This window comes from Panthera pardus, unplaced genomic scaffold (genome assembly GCF_024362965.1).
Source record: "Panthera pardus isolate Hobbes unplaced genomic scaffold, ASM2436296v1 HiC_scaffold_18, whole genome shotgun sequence".
Taxonomy (NCBI): domain Eukaryota; kingdom Metazoa; phylum Chordata; class Mammalia; order Carnivora; family Felidae; genus Panthera; species Panthera pardus.
The window spans coordinates 12,604,910-12,615,336 of NW_026526743.1; the positions used below are offsets into that span (position 1 = coordinate 12,604,910).

General features: G+C 50.2%; 1 long non-coding RNA gene across 4 annotated transcripts; it reads left to right on the top strand.

The window, feature by feature from the left end:
- Positions 1–6,617: 6,617 nt before the first annotated feature.
- On the top strand, positions 6,618–9,269 carry LOC128778018 (uncharacterized). 4 transcript variants are annotated; one of them, XR_008423328.1, is made up of 5 exons: positions 6,618–6,871; positions 7,362–7,561; positions 8,056–8,153; positions 8,385–8,456; positions 8,616–9,269. It is a non-coding gene; the product is annotated as an uncharacterized LOC128778018 (long non-coding RNA). The 4 variants fall into 4 exon arrangements; XR_008423327.1 differs by having other exon boundaries at positions 6,618–7,561; XR_008423330.1 differs by having other exon boundaries at positions 6,618–7,561; positions 8,648–9,269.
- Positions 9,270–10,427: the final 1,158 nt, after the last annotated feature.

Here is a 10,427-nt window from a genome sequence, read left to right on the forward strand (position 1 = left end):
ATTGGGGTAATAAATCAGAACTTAATGCCTGCTGATGTTCATTATTATGTTATTAAAATCCACACTTAGAATAGTTTATATTAGTTAAATGCTTTCTATGGGCTAGACACATTTTCTAGCACATAATGTGTAATTAATTCACACCACGACCTTCAGAGGTAGGTCACACCATTATCTCCCTCCTATAGATGATGATATTGATGTAATTGCCAAAGGTTATATCACTGATAAAGTACAAACAAAAGCAGACTGGATGCACAGATGTTGCTTTAAAGTACTTCATTTCACAGAGAAAACCCAGAAATAACCCAAATGTCCAATGGTTGTAACATTATATTTCATAGAAATGTTGAAAATAATGTGGCCTAATTAGATGCCCACTTTTATGTTAGGTTAAAGTAACAGACTACAGACCACAGGGACGCTTGGGTGGCTCAGTTGGTAAAGCATCCGACTTTGGCTCATGATCTCGTGGTCTGTGGATTCATGCCCCGCATTGGGCTCTGTGCTGACAGCTCAGAGCCTGGAGCCTGCTTTGGATTCTGTGTCTCCCTCTCTCCCTGCCCCTCCCCTGCTCATGCTCTCTCTCTCTCTCTCTCTCTCTCTCTCTCTCTCTCTCTCTCAAATAAATATTAAAAAAATTAAAGTGGCAGACCACAAATTACTTATATGTACAATTTTGTTTTTATTTTTGTTTAAAGTTTATTATTTAGAGAGAGAGTGAGAGCAGGGGGAGGGGCAGAGAAGGATGGAGAGAGAGAATCCCAAGCAGGTACCACACTGTCAGACCAGAGCCTGAAGCAGGGCTCGATGTCACGAACTGTGAAATCATGACCGAAGCTGAAATCAAGAGTTGGATGCTTAACCGACTGAGCCACCCCGATGCTCCTGTAGGTACACTTTTAAAAGTCCTTTATAAAAATGACAATAGCTCAACTTCTGGGGAAGATGGTGGAGTAGGAGGATTCTAAGCTCACCTCATCCCATGGATGCAACAGCTAACACCCACATCAGTGTAAATAACCCAGAAAATGACCCAAATACTGGCAGAACAGGCTCTCCACAGCTAAGTGTAGAGAAGAGGCCACACTGAAGAGGGTAAGAGGGGTGGAGATGTGGTTGGGAGCCAAACTGACCTGTGAGACTGTCTGCAGGAGGAAGAGACACTGTGGGCAGGCACAGAGAAGGGAGAGAAACTGACCCTCACAATAGTCGCCCTAGGCTTGGGAACCCACACAGGAGAGTTGAATTCCCATAACGTTTGGCTTTGAAAACCAGAGGGCCCTAATTTCGTGAGTTCTTACAATCAGTTGGGCTTAACATCTGGGACTTTAAAAAACAGTGGTTTTGGCTCTAGGAAAGGTGGAGGGTGAGAGGAAACTGAGTACTTGCCCTTAAAGAGAGAGCGCAACAAACAGTTCCACTGAGATACAGCATAGAAACAGCAGTTTGAAAAATGCCTAGTTTATTAGGGAGGGAGGTTTGCTTACCAATCACAGAGATATGCTGGAGGGGCCGAGATCTTTGGGAGACTTCAACAACAAAAGAACTGTCAAGCACCATTTCCTTCCCCTGCCCCCCAGCCTAGATACATGGACACCTGAGGGAACCAGCAGAGCATGAACCCTCTCCACCTAGCTTGTCAACAGTGTGCCCTATCCCCTATGCTCTTCTGTGGATCCACCCCCTCTATCTCAGCCTAGGCAGTTTTCTCGGATAGCTGCAGGTCCCCTCCCGCAGCAGCACTGTGCGGACTTTGCTGGCACTGTGCACCCCACCTCCATGCAGACCTGTCCCCTCCAGCCTGATGGCAGGAATTTTCAAAAGTGTCTCCAGAAGACAGGCATAGACCTTGCTAACACTGTGCACCCCACCCCCATGTTCTACTGTGGACCTGCCCTCATCAGGAGTCCATTCAAAGCAGTGCCACAAGCTGGCAGTGTGCAAATGGCCCCGACAGGAGCCACCACCACTCCAAAGTGACTTCTGAACTGGGGAGAGGGGAAGATAACCACACAGACTAGTCAGATTGCAGCCCCAGCAGTGGGCTGGGGGCAGACATCTGACCTGACAGTAGGCAATGTCCCCTTCTCAGGGAACAGGAAAGATAGCATGCCCTGCAGTTTTGTGCTACTGCAGCTCTAGCAAGTGCCTGGTCTGACTCAAGTCTAGCCTAAGGTAGCTCCAGACTGGCTCACTAACAACATAGAGACCAAACCCTGCCCACAACAGGCAAAGGGAGCCCTTGCAGATGACCAGACTGAAGGAAAAAGTGGCTCAGCCACAACAGTAGGACACATGCAACACATAGATACCCCTGAAGCACCAGGTTCTGGTGAACAGGGATAATTGCACTGCAGAGCCCCACAGGACCTCTTCTTCATAAGGCCAATACTTTTAAGAGCAGGGCACATGCCTAACTTTCCTAACCCATAGAAACAGACACAGAGAGTTAGTAAAAATGAGGAGACAGAGGAATATGTCTCAAATAAAAGAACAGGACAAAATCCCAGCAGAAGAGCTAGGTGAAATGGAGATAAGTAATATGCCCAATAGAGAAATTAAAGTAATGCTCATAAAGATGGACGCCTGGGTGGCTCAGTTGGTTGAATGGCCGACTTTGGCTCAGGTCATGATCTTGCAGTTCGTGGGTTTGAGCCCTGCATCGGGCTCTGTGGTGATAGCTCAGAGCCAGGAGCCTACTTCGGATTCTGTGTCTCCCTCTCTCTCACTGCCCCTCCCCTGCTCACGCTGTCTCTCTCTCTCTCTCTCAAAAATAAACATTAAAAAAAAAAGTAATGGCCATGAAGATACTGGACTGGAGAAGAGAGTAGAGGACCTCAATGAGACCCTCAACAAAGAGATAGAAAAAAAGAACCAATCAGAGATGAAGAGCTCAATAACTGAAATTAAAAATATACTAGAGGGAATAAATAGTAGACTAGAGGAAGCAGAAGAATGGATCAGCAACCTGGAGGGCAGAGTAGTGGAAAGTAATCAAGCTGAACAGGAGAGAGAAAAAAGAATAATGAAGAATGAAAATGGATTAAGGGAACTCAGTGACACCATCAAGCATCATAACATTCACATTATAGGGATCCCAGAAGAAGAGATAAAAGAGGGCAGAAAATATATTTGAAGAAATAATAGCTGAAAACTTCCTGAATCTGGGGAAGGAAACAGAAATCCAGATCCAAGACATACAGAGGGCCTCCAACAAAATCAACCCAAGGAGGTCCACATCAAGACACATAGTATTAAAATGGCAAAAAATGATAAAGAGAGAATTCTAAAGGCAGCAAGAGAAAAGAAAACAGTTATCTGCAAGGGAAATCAATAAGGCTATCAGCTGATTTTTCAGCAGAAACTTTGCAGGCCAGAAGGAAGTGGCATGTTGTATTCAAGATGCTGAAGAATCCCCGTCCCCCCCCCGCCGCCCCCCCCCACTACCCTGCAACCAAGAGTACTCTATCCAGCAAGGTTATCAGTTAAGTGTCTGACTTCTCGCCATTCCCGAGTTCAAGGCTTATGTTGGGCTCTGTGCTGACAGTTCAGAGCCTGGAGCCTGCTTCAGATTCTGTGTCTTCCTTTCTCTCTGCCTCTCCTCTGCTCATTCTCTCTCAAATATGAATAAATTTGAAAATTAAAAAAAATGTAATCAATATGCCAAAGTGGCACATTTGGGGTGACCTACCCTTGGCCCCTACACCATCCTGTGACACTCCCACATCCTAAATAACTTTATTTTTGAGGATTATGATTTACTCTTTTGGATGTAAAAATGCTTGGGTTTTGACAAATGCATAGTGGCAGGTATAAATCACTCAAATACCATGGAATACTTCAAACCCCTACCACTTGATCCTTTTATCATCTCTAGTTTTGCCTTTTCCAGAATCCCCTATGAATGGGATCACATAGTATGTAGCCTTTTCAGACAGGAGTCCTTCACTTAGAAGGATACAGGTAAGGTTCATCCATGTCTTTGTATGGGGTGATGGTTCATTTGCTTTTATTGCTGAATAGACTAACAGGAGAAAAACAAACAGAAGTTAACTTGCATATGTCCTGTATATGGCAGATACCCAGGAAAACGGAGTAACTCCCCGATGTGGCCCAGTCCTCACCCTAAATGCTATCTTCAGCTAAAGACCAAAAGATTTTGGGTGGTGGGAAGGCAAGTTTAGTGTTGTTGTCAGGCAAGCATAGTAAATGAGGGTATGGTTGTTATGAGGATTTAAGTGTGTGTCTTCTCTTTTGGTAAGAGTTTCTTGAGATTTAGTCGTTCTTCTGTTCTAAAAGGGCGACACCCTTATTGTAGCAGGATTCTCACAGGGAGTCATGACACTGAGGCTTTTCTTTCCAGGAAGCACTTTATTCCTGCTGGCACCGTTCAGTTGGGTTTGTACCGGAAGAACTGAGCCCCGAACACCACGTGGCCCCCCTGTACACCACCCACCTGCATGCATCCACCCCCATGCATACATCCACCTGGCCCCCTGCATGTACCCACCTGCACCCTGCATGCACCCACCTGCCCCTCTACACACACCCACCTGCCCCCTGCCCCACTGCACGCACTCATCTGCCTTCACTCCACCTGCATGTACCCACTCACCCACCTGCCCCCCTGAGCACATCCACCCCTCTTTCTGTACATCTGCACACAGATATTTGCCCCCCTGCCCCCCTGCACAGTTGTGTGCCCAGTACCACCCAGCATACACCCACCTGCCCCACTGCCTCCCTTCACACATTCACCAGCCCCTGTGCCTGCACCAACCTGCCAACATACATGCACCCACCTGACCCCCAGCCCTTCTCCATGCACCCGTGTGCCCCCTGCATGTATCCATTCACCCCGATGCCCCCTTCCTGTACCCATCTTCCCCCCTGCACCCACTCACCCACCTTCACTCCCCCTGCATGCACCCACCTGCCCTCTTACATGCACCCAACCACTTTCACCTCCCTGTGCACACCCACATGGTCCCCACATGCACCCACCTACCTCTCTCATGCACAGCCCTACCTCACTGCCCCTCTCTCCACACCCACATGTCCCTGCATGCACCTCTGCCTCCCTGAACCTACCCATCTGTTGCCCCACATGCTCCCTCCCACTCCCTGCATGCACCCACCTGCCCCTGCCTCCTTGAACACATCCACTGGCCCCCCTGCACATACTCACTTTTCCCCTTCACGCACACACCTGCCCCCCTGCGCGCACCCATCCATCTTCAGTTCCCCTGCATGCAGCCAGGGGCCTCTGTCTTACATTTTCCTAACATAAGCCAGGATTCATTTTCAGCTCCTGGGATATAGTCTCTGAGATGTTGGTCTCTTGTCTTCCTGGTGTCATCACTGAAATGAATTACTTTCTTGTGTCATTTCCACTCACATCTCTGCCTTTGGATTCTGTCGGCATCAAGTGCCCCCACCCGGTCTGTTGGTGACCCTGGATTGGAGACCTTACACCCCCTTACCCCTGTCACAGGACACTGCAAATTGCAAGGAAGAGATGAGGCCGAGCCCTCCTGGGGAGACCCGGTGCACTGGCAGGGAAGGACCCCGGGGCACCACCTCCCAGGAAGGAAGAACGGGTGTCTAGGCCTACAGCAGGTGCAGCTGAGCCACTGACACCCTGAGAGGCTGCACGACAAGACTGGAGCCAGGGAAGCTCTAATCCAACTTGGAACATGAAGAGGAGAATTTCCCTCAGGATCTTTCTGGATTCAGATCCTACATTGCTGGAGGTTTACCTCAGAAGAAAGCCCAAGAATGGAACTTCTGATTTGTTGTCCTGTAATGCCCTCCCTGGAGGGAAGGTCTGCATGAGTGACAAGATGGTTCTTCCACGCGGCTGTGGGCAGCTGTGGGACCTCCAAACAGGTGCTGCTCTGCCCTCAGCGGTGTCTCTGCTCTGCTCCCGTCCTCCCTTTTCCTGGTGTCTGTGAAACAAGCAGAGAAATGGAAGAGCCGGTGAAACTTGGAAGAAGCCGTGTCCCTTTACATTCTTGGGACCGTCAGACCTGATGCTCACGGGATTGCTACTGTGAGTGCGGACAGAGGAAACACCTATGGACACTAAAAGGCTGTTGGCATGAATCATTACAAACGGTCACAGAATCTGCAGTTTCAGGGCCTGGATCAGGTTAGGGTTAGCCCTCCTGAGACACACCAACATGTCTAATGGCCCCTCTGCCCATAAAGGTTCACGGTGGCTGGGAAGTAATCGCTTCCACCCGATGGATGGTGACAGTACCTCTTGAACCCACCTGCTCAGAGCAGCACAGGTGGCAGGGACCCGTTTCCAGCCTGGCCTCCCTACCCCACACAACACCTGCTCTCCAGCATCTTCCCTGTTTCTGAGCCTCTCATCTCTTTCTGTCTGCCTTCCATCCCCTGTCCCTAACTTCCTGCCAAGTATTCCTATAAGCCAGCAGTTCAGCTCGGGGGTGGGGGTGGGGGAAGTGGGTGGCCAGGAGAGCCTCACCACACTCAATGAATTTCAGGACATTCTGGCTATTTCCTCCCAGGCCAAAAGACTGCCCAGCTCCCTGGAAGCATCCTGGCTCTTTACTGACAATGAGGCAATGAGGGCACTGTTGAAATCATCATTATTTTAAAATAACAAGTATTGATGAGGATGTGAAGAAGAAGGAACCCTCCTGGTGGGAATGCAAACTGGTGTAGTCACTGTGGAGAACAGCATGAAGAGTCCTCAAAAAGTTAAAAATAGAACCATCTGATGGTCCATAAATCCCCTCCTGGGGATTTACCCGAAGGAAAGGAAATCGCTGTCTGGAAGAGATCTCCTCACCCCCACATTCATGGCAGCATTGTTCACAATGGCCCATCATGGAAACAGGTTAAGTGTCCATCCAGTGAGTGATGCATATATGAATGAATATTGCTCAGCTGTAAAAAAGAACAGGCAGATCTGGAGGACGTTATGCTGAGTGAAATAAGCCAGACACACAAGGAAAAGGCTGCGTGGTCTCACTTACACGTGGAATCTGAAACAGGCAGAAGTTGAGTCTTACATGTGTGGAGCCCCAGGCACCCCACTCAGGCCTGCCGGGGCCCAGGGAAATCAGCAGGGACCCACTTACCAAGCACAGAATCGTGCAAAACAATACATGCTGTAGCTTCCATCTGGGCATTTCTGTGTTTTGGATGCAGTGGTAGGTGACCCCAGCAAAGTCTAGTTCCGTGGTTCAACCTCAGCTGCCCTTGGCAGCATACATCCCTGTGGCTCTCTCACCAGCCTTGCCCTCCCCAGAGAAGCTTCTAGATGTTGGGAGGGTGTCCTGAGGATGGAGGGCCGGGCAATGGATCTGCTCCCTTTGCTCCAACAGGGCCCTGGACCCCCAACAGCCCGAGATGATTCTCTTTGCAGTGGCCCCAGCAGCCCTCTGAGATGCAACGCAACATCCCCGGTCAGCAGGGGCAGCCACCATACTCCTCAGTGATCCAGCCCAGGGCCCATCAGTGCTTGTGGCCAAGCCTTGGGCTGCAGAGGCTGGAATGTGGCCTCTGAACAGCCTGCTGTGCACAGGTCAGGCCCTGTCTCTGTTTCTCTCTCTCAGTCTCTGTCTCTGTCTCTATCCCCCATGTGGTCTCTCTGCTGGGTACCCTCACAGTCCAGCTTGTCACATGGACACTACGTGAGCAGGTGTCCCAAGAGAAGCAGGTACAGCTGCACGGCCCCTTCAGTGGGAGCCTCAGGAGTCCCATGGGCCACAGAGCCCACCTGGGGAACTGTGGGAGCCCAGGGAGAGGTCGACTGTCCAAAGCCCAACCCCCGACCACCCCAGGACATAGCTGCCTGGCCAGATCCCCTCCTGCCTGCAGGTGGCCTCCACAATCCTCAGGGTCTGTGGGCAGTTTCCCACCTCTCTTCCATCTGGATGTGACACCCTCCAGGTCCCTTGTCTTCCATGAGTGTGCTGTTAGGTGGGTGGGGTGGTTCTAGATATGGCTTCTAATTCCAAGCATGGTCTATGTTCAGATCTCCTAAATAAGTTCAAATCTCGATTCTGTTTGGATTAGAGAAGGAAGAACATGAAAATGTGAGCAATGAAGCCAACAATAACCCATCATTTAAATCCTGCTTCTCACACTTGTCTTGGAAACAAAAGTGATCCAAGGTGGGGCGCCTGTGTGGCGCAGTCGGTTAAGCGTCCGACTTCAGCCGGGTCACGATCTCGCGGTCCGTGAGTTCGAGCCCCGCGTCAGGCTCTGGGCTGATGGCTCGGAGCCTGGAGCCTGTTTCCGATTCTGTGTCTCCCTCTCTCTCTGCCCCTCCCCCGTTCATGCTCTGTCTCTCTCTGTCCCAAAAATAAATAAAAAACGTTGAAAAAAAAAAAAAGTGATCCAAGGAATTCATGCCCAGTCTCCACCCAACAGAACCCTGCTGAGGCATCGATGGCCTTGCAGATCCTCTCCAGCAGGTAAGATGAGGCCAGGTGGATGCAGGCAGGGCCGGCTGCAAGGACAGCTTCTCCGGGAGCTCCCCAAAGTGGAGATCAGCCCGCACATGGGACTTCCGGCTAATCTGGATCAGAACCCTGTGCCCATGTGTCTGGGGACTCATCTCCACCTATCTGCAGGGCCTCCCAGGCTGGTGTGGTTCCTCCACCAGAAATGTGAAATCTTCTGTCACCATATACATTTGGGAAATGCCAGGAGCATCTCCTTGGGATTCAGCCCCAAAACGGATGGGCATGCACACTGGGCAGGACCCAGCAGCGGAAGCTGAGTGCCAATGTGAGTGTAAGTGGTCGGGCCACCTGGCAAGCATCTGGCAGCTTCCCCTGGAGGGAAGCACTCACCTGGCTTATTAACCGGGACAAATGAAAATACATGCCCCCCACCCCTGCTAAAGCCACCTGCCCCTGTTTGGACAATCACCTGTCTGGACAAGGAGGCCAGCACGTCCTGCATGTTGGTGGCGGGGGGGAACTCAAGCCCCGGGGTGTCAAGGGCACAGCGCTGGCTGCCATCCACCTCTGCCCACTGGGAATGCTCCGTGGAGGGGCCTCTAACCAGACTTGATAGACAGAACATATAGACTGCACACTTTTGTGTGGGACTCTTGACACTCAGAACCATGTCTCAGAGATTCATCTGTTTCCTGGCGTGAACCCTTCATTTTCTGTGGCTGAGTGGTGTTCTACCATGTGAACACTCCGGGATTCCTTTGTCCACTTGGATGGTTCTTAATTTGAGGTTACAATAAAGCTGCTATGAGCATTCTTGCACACGCCTTTTGGTGAACATCTGCCCTCAGTTTTGCTGGGTAAACACTTAGAAGAGAGACTGGCAGGTTAGAGGGCATGTGCCTATCTGCCTCGAATGGTGCTGCTGAACCGATTTCCAAAGCAGCTGTACCATTTCTTGCCCCCACCAGCTGCTTCACATCCTCGCCAGCACGGGGTATTGTCAATTTAGAATTCTAGTGGGTGAGTGGTTTAAAAGTACGTTTATTACAGTGTTAATTACACTAGAGCATTGGGGGCAGTTCCTAATTTGGCACTCCTATCTATTTCCCCTTCCTTAATGTAGTATCCTTGTAGCTGGGCTCGCGGTCACTCAGGTAGCGACTGCACGTCCCAGCTTCCCTTGCAGCTGCAAGTGGCCCCGTGACTAAGTTCTGGTCAGTGGTATGTGACAGAGCTGATGCGTGCCACTTCCTGTCCCACTGAATCTGTGAGCATGTCCTTCCTTCCCACAGATGCCACGCTGCCCACAGTCTGCCTGTCCACCTCTGGCAATGTTATGTTAGAAGTAAAGAGACGTCCACCTTCATTAAGCCACTGCATTTCAGGTCTCTTTATTATGGCAACAAACCATGGCCCCAAAGGATGAACTGTGATTGGACATTCACCTGTGGCTTTAACACAGCGACACCTCTGCTGGTTCTGCCTGCTCAGCACCATCCTTCCACCAAGATGTTGTTCCCACCCAGCCCTGAGGTTCTGTGAGGTGATGGACACACCCTTCCCAGGCACAGGCAGGTGGCCCAGGTCTGAGTGGTCATGGCTCCCCATCCTGTTCAGGGTTATAAGTTCACGGGTTGGACATGAGACCCAACTGTAGTCCTCCCATGAGACTCTCAGTATGGTGAGAGAGAGTATTTGTCGTTATTGTGCATTGTGGCGGGAGAGGGAAACCAACCCCAAGCAGAACCAGAGGCAATCAGAGAGAGGGGAGGAGGAAGCCCAACAATGGCCTCTCAGCCCCTGGGTCTAGCTGTACCTGCAGCACCTTTAGATGTAAGTGATCCACGATTGTGAGCTGAATTTCTGTCACTTGCAACCAAGAGTCCCATCTCTTTCCCCAATAATAAACATGTTTGGGAGTGATTTTATATAAGCATTGTGCTAAGAGTGTATATAAAGTCTGGAGATACCCCTTAAAAT